Source organism: Scyliorhinus canicula, unplaced genomic scaffold (genome assembly GCF_902713615.1).
Source record: "Scyliorhinus canicula unplaced genomic scaffold, sScyCan1.1, whole genome shotgun sequence".
NCBI lineage: Eukaryota > Metazoa > Chordata > Chondrichthyes > Carcharhiniformes > Scyliorhinidae > Scyliorhinus > Scyliorhinus canicula.
Window position 1 is genome coordinate 833,061 of NW_024055498.1, and position 13,245 is coordinate 846,305.

The following is a 13,245-nucleotide window of genomic DNA, read 5'->3' on the forward strand; positions in this document are numbered from 1 at the left end:
TTCAACCTCTTCTCGTAGCTAATGCCCTCCATACCAGGCAACATTCCGGTAAACCTCTTCTGCACACTCTCAAATGCCTCCACATCCTTCTGGTAGTGTGGCGACCAGAATTGAACACTATACTCCAAGTGTGGCCTAACTAAGGTTCTATACAGCTGCAACATGACTTGCCAATTTTTAAGCACTATTCTCCGACCAATGAAGGCAAGCATGCCGTATGCCTTCTTGACTACCTTCTCCACCTGTATTGCCCCTTTCAGTGACCTGTGGACGTGTACACCTAGGTCTCTCTGACTGTCAATACTCTTGAGGATTCTACCATTCACTGTATATTTTCCACCTGTATTAGACCTTTCATAATGCATGACCTCACATTTGTCCGGATTAAACTCCATCTGCCATCTCTCCACCCAAGTCTCCAAACGATCTAAATCCTGCTATGTCTTCTGACAGTCCTCATCGCTATCTGCAATTCCACCAACCTTTGTGTGAGAGAGAGTCATTGGACTCGAAACGTCAGCACTTTTCTCTCCCTACAGATGCTGCCAGACCTGCTGAGATTTTCCAACATTTTCTCTTTCGCCCAACCAACCTTTGTGTCGTCCGTAAACGTACTAATCAGATCAGTTACATTTTCCTCAAAATAATTTATATATACTACCAACATCAAAGGTCCCACCGCTGGTCCCTGCGGAACACCACGAGTCACAACAAGCAAATATATCAAATAATTTATAATATCGAGACAGACAACAGGAACATGGTCCAGTGTAATATTAACAGAGACAGGCCCTGGTGTGATGTAAAGAGACACATTCCAGTGGAATATAAAAGAGGCGGAACTTAATGTAATATAATAATATGCATGGTTTAGTGTAATATTAATTGAGTGTGGCACAAACAGAACAGTGTAGTATAGACAGGGACAGGATTTACTTTAATATAAATAAAGGCAGAGTCTCATTCAACTTGAGAAGAAACAGATTTGACGTAAAACAGTGACATAGAAAATAGAGCAGGAGTAAACCATTCTGTCCCTGCTCCGCTAATCATTCTGATCATGGTTGGTCATCCACATCAGTAACCTGTTTCCACTTTCCCCCCTGTCATTTGGTCCCTTTATAGCTTTGATCCCCAAGAGCTTTATCTAACGCCTTCTTGAAAACATAGAATACTTTGGACTCAACTTCGTTCTGTTGTATAGAATTCACAGATTCACAAATCTCAGGGTGAAGACATTGCTCCTCATCTCAGTCCTAAATGGTTTACCCCGTATCCTTAGACTGTGACACCTCGTTCTAGCTTTGCCGGCCATCGGGACCATCCTTTCTGCATCCGCCCTGTCTAGTCCTGTTGTAATTTGATCGGTTTATAATCAGAGCGGAAAATGAATTAATATCTCATTAATCAGTGTTCTCTGTTTTCTGACCCTTCTTCCAGTGAATTAAGTTTCTTCCTAACTAATCAAACAAAACCATTCCGATTTTGACCATTTTCACCAGGCCTTCCCATAACCTGCTGGGTTTTAGGAAAACAATCCCAGCTTCCAACCGCTCTGACCGTGCAGCTGATGCTATGAGAAGATCAGGTTGTACATATGTTTCTGCCTTGCTTGCATTTAGATGCTATTTTTGGAATAACTGATATTTTATATGGAGCCAATGGACTTCCCATTCACCATTACCATTGTGTCCGAATAAGACCAAGACTAATAAAAGACCAGCCTCTGAAAATCAAATTGACCCAAGTAAGACTGGACCCAGAGTTTGAACTTTAGATACACCGAGCAAAATGTCAGAATGTCAAAATACAAACCATAATAGGTTAGCAATCTTGTCTCAGTGGAATCCATGTCACCTCCCACAACAGATACCTGAGCCCATGATGCAGACCTGTGATTCAATGCAGGAGGAGTGTATTATGTTCAGTTGTTCCATCTTTTAGATGTAATGATTTCAGTCTTAGGGGTAGTTTCGCAAGATTATTACAAAACTGGTAGCCTGGAGGTCTGAACTAATACTCCAGACACAGGAGTGCAAATTCCTCCAGGGCATATTGTAATGCTGTGAACGATTTTGGTCTCCTTATGTAAGGATAGATATTTGGGGACAGTCCTGAGAAGGCTTTTTAGGTTATTCCCGAGAATGGAGGGATTTTCAAAGGCAGGTAGCATTTCACAGCACAGGAAGAGGCTCTTGGGCCCATCGGTACTCTGTCTATCAGCAAATAAAGAAGAATCCGGCCTTGAATCACAGACCTTGCGGTAAACAGCCAAACACGCTGACCAATTGCACCACAGACACTGACATGAGGAGAGCTTAAGTAGGTTAGGACTACACGTATTGGAGTTTAGAAGAATGAGAGGCGAAGTTGCTGAGATGTATAGTTTTATCAGGGCACTTGCCAGTGTAGATGTTAAAGGTTGTTCGGCTTCTGGGAGGGTCTAGGACCATAGGGCACAATCTCAGTGTAAGGTGCCACTCATTTCAGACGAGGATGAGGAGGAATTTCTTCTCTCAGAGGGTAGTGATTCTCTAGAATTCTTTGCCATAGTGAGTTGGCCTGGTCAATAAATATATTCAAGGCTCAGACAGACAGATTCTTCATCAGTAAGGGAATCAAGGGTTATGGGGATGATGTGGAGTTGAGGATTTGACCAGATTTGCCACAAACTCATCGAATGGCAGATTAGATTCCATGGGCCGAATGGCCAATTTCTGCTCCTAGATCTTCTGGTTTTATGGCAGCTGTAGATACTTTCAATTGAATGACTTAATCCATCAGAAAAAAAATCAGCGTGTCATTTATAATACTTATGAAGCTATCGAACTTTCGCAACGCCCAGCAGGTTCACCAAAGTCCTTCAGGAGAAGAAAGCTTCCTTCCTTACTCTGTCTGGCCCATATGTGACTCTAGTTCAGCAATGATGTGGTTGACTGTTGACTATCTCTGATATTGCCGAGCAAGCAAGTCAGTTCAACGGAACATGCTACAGAAAGTCAAATGTCAATAAAATCGATCGAAGTGCACCTTATTAAAAAGGTGGTTCACATCCGGCTTCTCAGGATGGACAGTTAATGATGGCTATATGGCGAGAATGAATGCAAAACTGTGCAAAGTGCTGCAGGTTCTGGAAATCTAAAACAAAAGCAACAAAAAAGGCTGCTCAGCAGGTCAGTGGGCATCAGTAGAGAGAGGAACAGATTCACATTTCAGGGGGGTTACCTCACTGATATAATTCTAAAGAGCAGAGCTGCTTTTCCCAGCATCTTGGACCAATGTCCGTTCTTCATCTAAAATCACAAATTAGCTGGTCACTTATCCCATCTCCATTTGTGGGAGCTTGCTGTGCACAAATTCCCTGCTCTGTTTCCAACATTACAGCACTGACTAAATTCAGCAAAAATATATCAGTGCGTTTTAAGGGCGTTGGGATGACCTGAGGTCGGGTAAAGCTTTTTACAAAAGCAAGCTCTTTCCAAATGTTAACATTTTAAAATGCAGGTTGTAATATGTTGAAAGATCTGAGATTGATGTGACTACAGATCAATCCTCTGCCTGATGTTTCAATTTATTTACTTTAAATTGGTTAATATTTCAGTCAATTTAACATTCAGTGGAAAAGTAGCTGGTTAAAGATGCATTATTAATTGAGGTATCAGAACTTTTAGAATGAATACTTAATTTAAAGTATGTTTTATTTCAATTAAGTAACATCTGTTCTAATGGAAGTTTCTATTCATTTAACCAACTGTCAACATTCTTAAAATAAACCGCTATTTTGAGTTGAAACTAATCAATAAGTGACTGTGTTTATCTCGTATTGCTGAAATGAACATTTCATTGTGACCAGTGAGGTTTTTATGTAAATAAACTCATAAATAGAAGTTCCAGATTAGATTGCGGACTGAGAAAAGCAAAACAAATGTTTCCCCACCAACACAGCACAGAAATAGAGCAAAATTGCAAATAGATCAACGGATTCCAGTAGCGTTTGTTTTTCGACATTTTTTTATTCATCGGTTATATGAGAAAAATGTCATTATGCTACCCATGTTCATAATTAGGAAAGATTCCCTCCAATCTCTAAATATAAGGACATGTCAAGTGGGTTAGTAGAATTTTCCTCTATCCTATCTCTTTCTGTGTCTTTCTCATAACTGGTTCTATCTCATGTCCCTCCACGAAGGGTCATTGTCTTTAATCGACATGTGGCCAACACTAATAACAATTTTACTGTGAAAAGCCCCGAGTCGCCACATTCCGGCGCTTGTTTAGATAAGATGGAACTGAACCCGCGCTGCTGGTCTTGTTCTGCATCACTAACCAGCTGCCTAGCCCACTGAGCTAAGCCAGCCCTCTCACCCCGTTGGCTTTCAACTAAATGGATCGAATCCGATGTATTGGAATCCGTAGAGGGACTTTTACGCTAAAATGAGGTTGGAGCATTCAATGACCTTGGAGTGTTTAATGAGAACTGTAGAGACAATTTTCCTCTATATCTGATTTGGGATTCACATGGTGGTTGAGGGTTTTACGTGGCAGGGCCGAAGAATCTTTCCTTGCACTTAATCAAGCTGCCAGGACATTTGAGCATTTGACTGAACAGTGTAGAGCAAGCTTTACTTGCATGTAACCTGCACTGAACCTGCTCTGTGAGTGTTTGATATGACTCTGCACAGGGAGATGTACTCCGTACCTGAACTGTGCTGCACCTGACCTGGGTGAGTTTGATGGGAAAATGCAGAGATTTCTTTACCCAGTAACTAACCCTACTGTAAACCTGTCTTGGGGACCTCTGAAGGAAGAGTGTAGAAGAGGTTTTGCCTTGTATTGAACTCTTGGTTTCTCGGCCTTTAATGTGTTTGAGCGAGTTATGTTGAGGGAATTTAATTATATATCTAAACAATCTGCAGCTGCTCTGAGAATGTTTGATGGGGACAGTGTAAGGGAGTTTCTCTTTGTCACCAATCTGTGATGTACCTGTCCTGCGGGTGTTTGAAGGGACAGTCGTCGCTGGCTCTGTATTGAACCAAGCCGTGACCCCGTCTCTGTTTATATTATACTACCTTGTACCTGTGTCATTTTATATTAAATAATGGCCTATTTCTCTTTGTTCATATTAAACCAGGCCACCAATTAGAGGGCATGTCTTGAGCAATAAGGCGTTTAGGAGTTATTGGGAGAAGGCAGGAGAATGGAGATTAGAAACATTAGGAACATGGTTTAATGGCGGAGCAGTCTCGATGGGCCGAATGGTCTAATTCTGCTCCGAAATGCTATGGAGTTATGGACCCTGTTTGTCTCTCTTTACATTAACCTAGAACCTGACTCTGTTTTCATTCATTTAAACCTGTCTCTGTATTACATTTGATACAGCCTCAGTTCTGCCCTGGGCCATATCTCTGTTCATATTACATTGGACCCGGCCTCAGTAATTGCTGCGGTAGACCATGCACAATAATTTGGAAAGTAGCCAATTGTGAAGATTTTAAAAAAACTGAGGGGAAAGTGATCGTCTAAAATTCTTCAGCAAGCAATGCTGATCTATGTCCAGATACACGTCATAGTCTGTCTTGTCAGCGCCCTAGACGCACCTACATACATGCGCAGATCTCCCTGATCTTCTTGCAGCCACTCCAACTTGTACAACTGAACTTCTATTGCCTGGGCCTAGTGCAATAAACTAAGGGAATGGAATAGTTGTAATTGTGTAACATAAACAAAGGAGCATTAGATACATAACTGAGACAGGACCTAATGTTGCAGCAACATTCATTCTCTTCACAGCAGTCACACAGTAGCTGCATTGTGTAACATCGACGGGATGCACTGCAGCAACTCGCCATGATTTCTTCAACAGCACCTTCCATACCCGAGACCTCCGAGAATCACAAGGGCAGCAAGCACATGGAAACACAATACTCTGCATCCGCCTACACAAACAACTCTCTGGGGTAGGAATTGGTCTTGGGCACTGGCAAAGAAGAAATGCCAACTGAAATCTAATTCGGCTGACTGCACTGAAAATGAATATCAAATGTTGCATAGCACACACTGTACACACTATACATCCCGTTTCAGGCTGTTTCCCTATACTGATTTCTTGTCCAAAATATCTATTCATTATATTATCTTTCCATCTCAAAGACATGTGGAATGATGCGCCCACAATACAAAATAGAGGCATCGTCTGATGCATTAATAAAAGTGAGCAGATCTCAGAAAAAAATAGGCAGATTCAGGATCAAATATAGAATCCCTACAGGGCAGAAGGCCACTCGGTCCATAGCATCTGCCCCGACCTCTTAAAGAACACCTTCCGCAATCCCCTGCCTTTGCACCATAACCTGCGCATCACTGGACACTAAGGGGCAATTTAGAATGGCCAATAAACTTAACCTACATATTTTTGGATTATGGGAGGAAACAGGAGCATCTGGACGAAAGCTACTCAGACACAGGGAGAAAGTGCAAACTCCACATGGATCGTCAAGAATTGAACCCTGGAGTTATGAGGCAGCAGTGCTAACCACTGTGCCACCGTGCCGCCCCTAACATAATCAGAGACTGGGTCTAGTGCAATATAAACTGAATTCTGGTCTAGCGGAGTGTCGATTGATACAAATCGAGACATGACTAATGCAGCAATAAGAGGGATATCGTACAACACAAGAATAACAGGGGCAGGGACTAGTGTTATATAAACAGGGACATGGACAGGTGTAGAATTAAGCAAAGCAGCATTGAGTTTATTAGAATCTAACTATCTTGTCGAGTAATAGCTGAGACCGAACCACGTGATGCAAACAGAATGTTGTTCCAGTTACGATGCACAGATAAACGTTCTGATGCTGTAACCATTGTGACGTGTTTCGTGCCAGACTAACTGAGACATGATTCAGTGCAGTTATTATTAATGAATTGTAATATATACAGGGCGTGGGCCTGTATATTAACAACTGATATTCAGCCGAGTGCAGGAAAACTGAGACAGGACCTGCTGCAATGTGATAGAGACACGGCGAGTGTAATTTAAACAGAGGCGGGGGTCAGGTGAATGTAAGCTGAGAGATATGTTTAAAATGATTTAATGCCATCTTGGTGTCACCAGTAACGTCAGCATTTGATGCCAATTCCTAATTGCCCTTGGAAATGTGGTGTTGAGCCCGCTTATTGAACCATTGCATTCCATTCTGAGCAAGTCCACCCACAGAGCTGACAGGAAGGGAGTTCCAGGATTTTGACCAGTGACAGTGAAGGAACAGAGGTATTGTTCCCATCTTCTGCACTGCAAATTCTATGAAATCTATGAAGATGGCGTGAGGCTTATCGGGGAACTTGCAGGTCTTGCTGTTATAATGCGTCTGCCGGGCCTGGTCCTTTTAAATGCCTGCGTTCGTGGGTTTGGAAGGTGGTACAGAAGGAGGCAGTTGCTGCAGTAGATCCTTCTATATCGTTAACGCTGCTAGAATTGTACACCCGTGATGCAGGGAGTGAATGTTTCAGCTGGTGGATGGGGTGTTCCTCGAGCCGGCCACTTTGTCCTGGATGACGTTGAGATTCTCGAGTGTTGCTTGAGGGGCGCACTTCAGACAAATGGAGAATATTCAGTTAAACTCCTGACTTCTGCCTTCTAGATGATGAGTAGTGGTTGGGAAGTCAGGAGGTGAGTAACTCACCGCAAAATTTCCAGCTACTGATCTGCTCTTGTAGCCACATTATTTAAATGGTTCTTCCAGTGCAGTTTTTCATCAATGCTAATGATGGTGGGGGATTCAATCAATGTAGTGTCATTTAAAATCAAGGGGAGATGGTTAGAATCTCCCTTTTGGGGTGGTCATTGCCTGACACTTGTCAGCCCAAGCTTGAATGTTGTCCAAGTCTTACTGTAAATGAAGACAGACTGCTTCAGTATTTGAGGAATCGAATTTGAGGAATGGGGCAGCACGGTAGCATTGTGGATAGCACAATCGCTTCACATCTCCAGGGTCCCAGGTTCGATTCCGGCTTGGGTCACTGTCTGTGCGGAGTCTGCACATTTTCCCCGTGGGTGCGTGGGTTTCCTCCGGGTGCTTCGGTTTCCTCTCACAGTCCAAAGATGTGTAGGTTAGGTAGATTGGCCATGATAAATTGCCCTTAGTGTTGGGTGGGGTTACTGGGTTATGGGGATAGGGTGGAGGTGTTAACCTTGGGTAGGGTGCTCTTTCCAGGAGTCGGTGCAGAATCGATGGGCCGAATGGCCTCCTTCTGCACTATGAAATCTATGAATATGGTGCAGAACATTGGGTAATCATCAGCGAACATCCCCACTTCTGATCTTATGATGAAGGGTGAAGCTAGGGCCGGGGCACTATGCTAGGAAAATATACGTGACAGGATGCTCCTTGACACTTTTCATGAAGTTGCTGATGATCGAATGCGGACTGATGGGCCAATAATTGGCCGGGTTGGATTTTTCCTGCCTTATGTGGACGGGTCATGTTTGGCAATGTTACACGTTGTTGGGTACATGTCAGTGCTGGAGCAACTTGTCTGGGGCGCAGCCAGTTCCAGGCCACACATCTTCAGTATTGCTGCTAGAATGTTGCCAGGGATAATGCATTAGCAGCGCCGTCAGCCGTTTCTTGATATCGTGTGGAGTGAATCAAATTTGCTGAAGATTGACATCCATGATGATGCAGACCACCGGAGGAGGCCGAGATGGATCATCCTCTCGGCACCTCGGGCAGAAACTTTCAGTCTTGTTTTTTACACTGACGTGCTGGGCTCCCGCATCATTGAAGAGGGGAATTTTATTGAGGCTCCTATTCTGGCCTTTTGTTTATTTATTCATTACTATTCAGGACTGGATGAGGCAAAACTGCAGAGTCAGATCCTGTATATTGATAATAGGATCACATTGATTGTGTGATATAAACATTGACAAGTACTGGTGCAGTATTAATTGAAACAGAGTGTCCTGTATTATAAACAAAGGCAGAGTCTAGTCTAACAAAAATACAGATGGATTCAAATTTAAAATTAACAGAGACAGGGATCAGTGCAGTAATTATTGAGGCAATGTCTGCTTCATGTAATGCAAGACATCTGGATTTAAATTCCATCTGCTGGCCAAACTTTGCAATTGCAGTTGCTGTGAAAATGTCGCTGTCAGGTATAATCCATGATATTGATGTATCCATTATCCATTTCCACAAATGTAATATCACATCTCCTTCTACGGGTGGTACCAAAATTGAAGGTGTAACTAATCGCAGGTGTCCGTGGCTGATTCTCCCACATTGAGTTCAGCACTAGAGCAAAGCGGCTCAATTCCTGATAAAGCGTTTTTGTTCACCTTTGTTAAATAGAGGAATGTTTACCTGGGCGTTGTGTGGAGTCCATGGGAAATTTAACGTTCATCTCACAAACATAGTGTTAGGGAGAGTTTTGTTGATTTATTATACCACCTGGAAGATGGTTGGGGCCATTGTGTCCGAAGCTTCCCAGGAAGTTAACATGGGATTTTAATTTTAAAGGGGAAATGTGTGTGTGCGTGTAAGACAGAGAGAATGTGTGTGTGAGAGGCTTGAAGTTAAAACTCACCACTATTCTTAGAATTCCCCCTATACCAAAAAAAGGTCGATATTCTAAATGGTGAACAGGGATTCTCACTCCCTGACTCCAATGCAGGCTTCTGTGGGTGCTATTCAGGTCAAACTATCTTTTCAAGTTATCCCCCGGCATAACCCATACCTTCACCGAAGAATTTTACCTACTTACCCCTTAATAGCATTGATGTCCTGGGTCCTGCGTTATTAAGGAAGTGAAGTAAGCTAATAACCACTTTTTCAGGTTAAGTTATTTTTATTATTATATTTTTTCTTTTAAAAGCTGCAAACACTTTCTTTACAGAAAGGAAAAAAGATCTTGCTTCTGGCTGCTGGTTGGTTGAAGGGACCTTCAGGTCCACGACACTCAATCTTCTTTAAATTCTGGTCTTCTTGGGATGTATTCGCTGGTTAGCTCTGTTGCTGTGTCTTGTCGATCCATGTACCGAGCTGTGAGAGCTGGCTCTGGCTCTTGTTTAAATTCTAGTCTTCCTTAGATGTATAACTGTTTAAACTCGGCTGCTTGCCTTGTCTTTCCCATGACCGAGCTCTCTCTCTCTCTCTGAGTTCTCCTCCCCTTCTCTCCTGTTGCTGGTTTCACCTGTCCTCTGTCCTTGTTGCTGCTGCTCCCTGGGTTTATATTCTCTTTCTGAGAGTTATTAAGTTCTAACGACTTTATTGTAAATGGGCTTGTTTCACTTTGATAGTTTAAAAGTATCTTTGATGTAAACATCTTACTACAACTAATTATTCATTTTGGGCATATCGTCTTCTCTCAGATTTCATTTAAAAATGCTTTGGTTTCAATAGTTAACTTTTATTTCTGTGATTTCGAATCGTTTAATTTTCCAATTGTCCCCAGCTCATAACTTTGCCTTTGATTTTGACTTAAATGATGTTTCTCGTAGACAGGTCGTCTCCAATTTTCTTTAATTGACTTGATGTTCGTAGAATTTTACACTTTAAAATTGACACCAAATTCGACTGGGCATCTTCCATCCTTTCCAGCTGTTTACTAAGAGAGTTTATTTCAATTAAGGTGTGAAACTTTGCTTTTAGCTGTATGCTAAAATTTAACTTGGTTATGACTTGAAAGACTTGCCTGTTTTAAACATTCGTCACTTAATGCAATTGAAACTCTCATCCATGCTTTTTCAGATGCTTCCTGAGATAGTTACATTCCATGAAGGTGTGAGCCATTGTATTAGCTTACCACATGAAACCTGTGTGTTTGCTAAGCCTGTTTGTGAGCAAGAATCTGCATTTTACAACCCTGCTCTTTGCAGCTGCTATTAAACTTTTGTGGGATCTTTCCCTGTATCCTCTCAAACCAGATATTGCCAGGCTTCCATGTTTCAAATGACACATTTTTCTGTATTTTCAAGAACAGGCTGTGGGTGTGCGTGGGGGGGGGGGGGGGGGGGGGGGCTGTGTTTGTGTGAAACACATGTTGCGTACAAATTTCACAAAGGCCACGGCATCCTTCTATTTCCAGTAGATACACAGCAAATAGATCCACAAATGTTGCACATGAAGCTCCCAATTGTCGTTTTCTCGGTTTGTGTCTATTTCAAAGCAGCTAAATCCACTGGTCCTGGTGGTTCACACCAGCCCACCGACAGTGTCGAATGTTTATTGAAATTGATGTAAGTAATGTGAAGAGGTAGACATGTGGCAGAGGGAGCAGATCGTGTCCAGAGTAAATCTTGCGACACAAACACAGCACCTTCCAGCAACATTCCGCCTGCAAGCAGATGAAGCGTTTAAAGGAAGGCCAGCAAAGGCCTTCCCAGTGATGCTGAGTGAGCTGTCAATATTTGTTGCACTTCCCTCTGTCCACTTTGTTTTCCGATATTGGTTATGATTTTACATCATGAATCTCCTGTGGGATGGCTTATGCCTTCCAGCAGAGAAGGCGGAGGCCATAAATGTTCAGAAACATAGTAATTATATTCACCAATTTTCATTAATTTATGATATAAATGATTAGATTCACCAATTGCCATCGTTCCACAAAGCCCTGTTTTAAATGAAGTTATACGGTGTGAGCATCAAGGGCAAGGTCATGATTTATTGTCGATCGCTAATTGCCTTTCACAAAGAGGCGGTGAAATGCATGCTTGATACTCTGCAGTCATTCTGGTATCGGTACACTGACGATGCTGTTAGGGAGAGAGTTCTAGGCTTTTGAACCAGCGACAGCGAAGATTCGGTGATATATTTCCAAGTTAGGATAGTGAATGATTTGGAGGGGAATTTCCAGGTGGTGATCTTACGATGTATCAGCTGCCTTTTCCTTCTAGAAGGATATGGTCCTGGGTTCAGAAAGTGTTTCGAAAGGAGATTTGCTGCTTTCCTGTAGTGCATCTTGTGGATGGAACATTATTACCATTATTCGCCGGAGGTGGATGGAATGAGTGTTTGCACACGGGGTGACAATAAAGCTACTTTGGTCTGGATGGTGTCGAGCTTCTTGAATTTTGTTGGAGCTGCACCCAGCCAGGCAACTGGAGAGTATTCGATTACACTCCTGGCTTATGCTTTGTAGATAGTGAACAGGCTTTGGGAGTCACGAGGTGAGTTGCTCACCGCAGGCTTCCTAGACGCTGATCGGATCTTGTAGCCTCAGCATTTATATGGTCAGTCCAGTACAGTTTCTGGTGGTAACCCCAGTGTATTGATCGTGGGGAATTCAGCGATGACAATATCAGTGAATGTCAAGGAGCGATGGTTAGATTCTATTTTGGTGGAGATGGTCATTGTTTAGCAATTCCGTGGCGAATATCACCAATTGTCACGAGTCACAAAGTTAAATAATGACATTATTCATTCACCAATTATGATTCGCACTTTCTTTTACAAAATGTAAATACAATTAATTTAAGGGAGCTGAATTTGAGACCAGCAAGAGATGAGCCATGATGATTGAATGGCGGAGCAGGCTCGAAGGGCTTAATTGCCGATTTCTGCTCCTAATTCTTTTCTTGTGTGTTTAACATAATTTATTAAGATTAAACGTAATTGAATAGCATTGACCATTCTGTCACCAAGAAGTCACATTGCACCGGAATTCAATGTGAAATGGAATTAAACCACACCGAGGATAATGTCCAGCTACCCAGCAGCCTCTGCGCTGTATTTGTCAGTAATCTCGTCATCGTCACACAGAATCGCCAGACTGGGGTGTGAGATGATTTTTAATGTGCCGGTAGAAATAAAAATGCCTTTACCTGATGTGACGTCAATGAATCTTTACTTCCCAATTTGTTATTACACTGTTTTGGAAAGTAATTCAACATTTACAGCTGTCCACTGAGTTTCACAGTATTTCTGTTTTCACATTAATATGTTTTTTGTCTGGTGTCTTCACTAATTTGGGTAGGGACATCTGGAGTAACTTATTGTACACGAAATGATCACATGTTCCAAATATTACAACCGTCCTCCACAATGTAATCACGTACCGGCTTTCTGACTTTGAGATGAAGATTCGCCATCAGCAGAGAAGAATCACCCGCACCGCAGGGATATCTCCAGTTCCCTCTTAGTGACGTCCAGCTCGTTATTTCCCGATAGTCTGGAGAGGGAATTCACCTAGAAAGGCTTCAGCCACCGAATGTATCGGGCGATACAAATTATAAAGGACCAAATT